A 3,330-nucleotide genomic window follows, 5' to 3' on the forward strand; every position below is an offset into this window, starting at 1 on the left:
GCCAAATTGCGCATGACTTGCCGCATAAGCTATGCAGATCTGCATAAGGAGAAGAAACACTGTCCAACACCTGCCGAATTGTGCATAAGGAGAGTGCATAGCTTATGCAGATTCACGCCTCCCTTATGCAATCTCACGGAATTGTGCATAACCTATGCGCCTGGTCATGCAGTTTCGCATAAGTGAACCAGAAACAGCCGAAAACTGCATAAGGGACTGCATAACTTATGCAGTCCACTTATGCAGTCCCACAAAGATCTCATTAATGAGCTGGCAGAAGATTCCTTCAGAAAATCCCTCCTAAAACACACCATTTTAGGGCTCCATGTCAGAAAATGCTATAAGTAGCCCCATTTCCCATTTTAGAAGGGAGAGGAAAAGAAGAGGAACAAAAAGGGAAAGGAGAGGCAGCAGCTGAAGGGTCACATTCACCTTCCACACCATTTCCAATCAGATTTGGAGATTTCTTTCTTTTCTTACATTTTTCCTACCTTTCTAGTGTTTAGTCTATTGTTTCTTAGCTTAGATTAAAGCTTTATTTCCATATAAACTCATAATTTCTTGCAAACATTATGTATAGTGAGTAGTTTTATTTTGATTCTGGAGTAAGGGTTGTAATATTTGAGATATTTTGTGGATTTTGATTGGGTAATCCATATTTTGTGGTCTTAATGAGTTTTATTCATTTCTTGTGTGCTTAATGACATGCTTAGTGTAGGATCCCATTAAGTGATGTTCTTAATTCATGGTTGAGGCACCGAAAGGAGAAGGCCTTGTGATAGATAATCAAGGAATTGGACTTAATTAACTTAGATCTAGAAATAGACTAAGGATTAAGAGGATTCACAGATTAATTAAAGAACTTAATGGGTCTTTATTAACTCTAACTCCACGAAAGTAGGATTAGTTTGATTAAGGCACTCTTTGTCTCACTCGAAAGGGTATTCAAAGGATTTAAGAATTAATCTTCTTAAAACCCATAAGTTTCACAAAATTGGATAACCGATTTAAAATCCCAAAATAGCTTGAATATGAAATCCCGAACTCTGGAATCGCCTTTTTATCATTGTTAATTTCTAATCAAATTCAATTGCTTGCCATTTTAAATATTGCCACATTTGAATTTCCTTATTTTAATTTGTTGCAAATTTAGTTAAATCATTACATAGTTGAATAGATTATTAATTTTGCACATTTAGATTTCATATTCCAATACCCATCAATTTATTGTTTTAATTTCAAAAATAGCTCAATTTAGTCAACTTTTTATATAAAAAATTCAATCATTAACACAACTCCTCGTGGGAACGATATCTTTTCTATATTACTTGGACGACCCGTGCACTTGCGGTTGGGCCACATCAAGTTTTTGGCGCCGTTGCCGGGGAGTTGCTTGTTTAAGATTGAATTCTTGATTATTTTAGTTGTTTATAGTTTTATCTTTGTTATCTTTTCATTTTGTGTTTGTTTGTTCTTTTTCAGGTACTCTTAATCTTTTATGAAAAGAGCTAGAAGCACAAGTGACACATCCTTATTGTTTAATCCTGAAATTGAGAAATTTTGTAAAGCCAACAAGAAAGAAACCAGAAGAAGAAAAGAAGCACTGAGAGCAGCTGAAATTGAAGCAGACATGGCTGATGAAAGAATCAGAATTGGTGGCGGTAATGCTGGAAATGATCGAAACAATGAAAATGCAGCCCAAGGTGAAGAGGTTGTAAATGCTAATGTACCTAGGGGAAGTATGATGGATCATGCTTTTCCTCACTTTGATGAGTTGAGAGAGAGCATAGCAAGACCAAGAATTGATGCAAATAGTTACAAGATGGATTTTGGAGTTCTTCAAATGATTCAAAATTCCCAATTCAGGGGACATCCTTCTGAAAATCCACACACACATCTGAAGAAGTTTGCTATGATCTGTGACATGCAAAAACAACCTGGAGTGTCTGATGATGTAGTAAGATTGAAGCTATTCCCATTCTCTTTGAAAGATAGAGCATTGGATTGGCTTGATTCTTTACCTCACAACTCCATCACAAATTGGGAGCAACTCACTGATGCATTTCTTGCACAATATTTTCCACCTGGAAAAACTCAAGAATTGAGGAATCAAATGACAGCTCTCAGACCAAGAGAAGATGAAACTCTTTATGAATCATGGATGAGATGGAAGGAATTAGAGAGACTATGCCCACATCATGCCATTCCAAAATGGTTGATAAACCAGAATTTTTACACAAATGTCACTCCTGCAATTAGAGGGATTATTGATGCTCAAGCAGGAGGAGAATTTATTATGAAGCATGAAGATGAAGCTTATGAGCTATTGGAGAAAATTGCAAAGAACACTCATCTTTGGAGTAGTCCAAGAGGACCAGCTCCAACTCAAGAGAGGCAAGCTGCTGGAATGTATGACCTTGATCCATTCAACATGATTAATGCAAAGTTTGATGCACTTACAAATGTCTTGGCTAAGAAGATGGAAGATTTGAGTATGTTGGTTAGTTCATTATCATCATCTGGAAGTTCACAACAAGTGGCTTATGCAGAAGGAATTACCAGCTGTGGAGTAGACTATGGAGAGCAAGCTGCATATGTTGGTAATTATGGAAACAAGCAAATGGGGAATCCTTACTCTCAAACTTATAATCCATCTTGGAGGAATCATCCCAACTTTTCATGGGGAAATCAGCAAAGTCAAGTTCCAAATCAGAATTTTCAACCACAACAGCAACAAGGAATTCCATATCAGCAAAATAGGCAACCATTGCCTAATTTTCAGCAGAAAAATATGAATCCTCCACCAAAACAGCAAGAACAAAGTTCCACCACAGAAGCTTTATTGCAACAGATTCTTGCTAACCAAACTAAGCATGATGAGGAGATGAGAGAGATGAAAGCAAGGTTAGAACAGATGCAGACACATAAAAGAATGCTGGAAAATCAGATTGCACAATAAGCATCTTCCTCAGGTACCAAGTCTTTTGGAAAACTTCCAAGTCAACCAGAAAACCCAAGAGAGCAGTGTCAAGCTATTACTTTAAGAAGTGGGAAAGTTGTAAATAATGAGAAGAGTGAAAATAGTGAGAAGAGAGAAAATGAGAAAGAAATTGATGAGAGTGAAAAACAAGAGAGTGCAGAAAAATGTAAAGAGAAAATTGAAGAGAAGGAAGAGAAATATATACCTCCAGAGCCCTACAAGCCACAGCTTCCCTTTCCACAAATATTTCAAAAAGCCAAGCTTGATAAGCAATTTGGGAAATTTTTAGAGGTTTTGAAGAAGCTATACATAAATGTGCCTTTTATTGATGCTCTTTCACAAATGCCCTC

The 3,330-nt window shown here is 36.7% G+C and overlaps 1 non-coding gene across 1 annotated transcript; it reads right to left on the reverse strand.

Moving 5' to 3' along the window:
- Positions 1-2,098: 2,098 nt before the first annotated feature.
- LOC131170894 (small nucleolar RNA R71) lies at positions 2,099-2,205 on the reverse strand. Its single transcript, XR_009141659.1, has one exon. It is a non-coding gene; the product is annotated as a small nucleolar RNA R71 (small nucleolar RNA).
- Between the last annotated feature and the right edge of the window lie 1,125 nt (positions 2,206-3,330).

Source organism: Hevea brasiliensis, chromosome 11 (genome assembly GCF_030052815.1).
Source record: "Hevea brasiliensis isolate MT/VB/25A 57/8 chromosome 11, ASM3005281v1, whole genome shotgun sequence".
NCBI classification, from domain to species: Eukaryota; Viridiplantae; Streptophyta; class Magnoliopsida; order Malpighiales; family Euphorbiaceae; genus Hevea; species Hevea brasiliensis.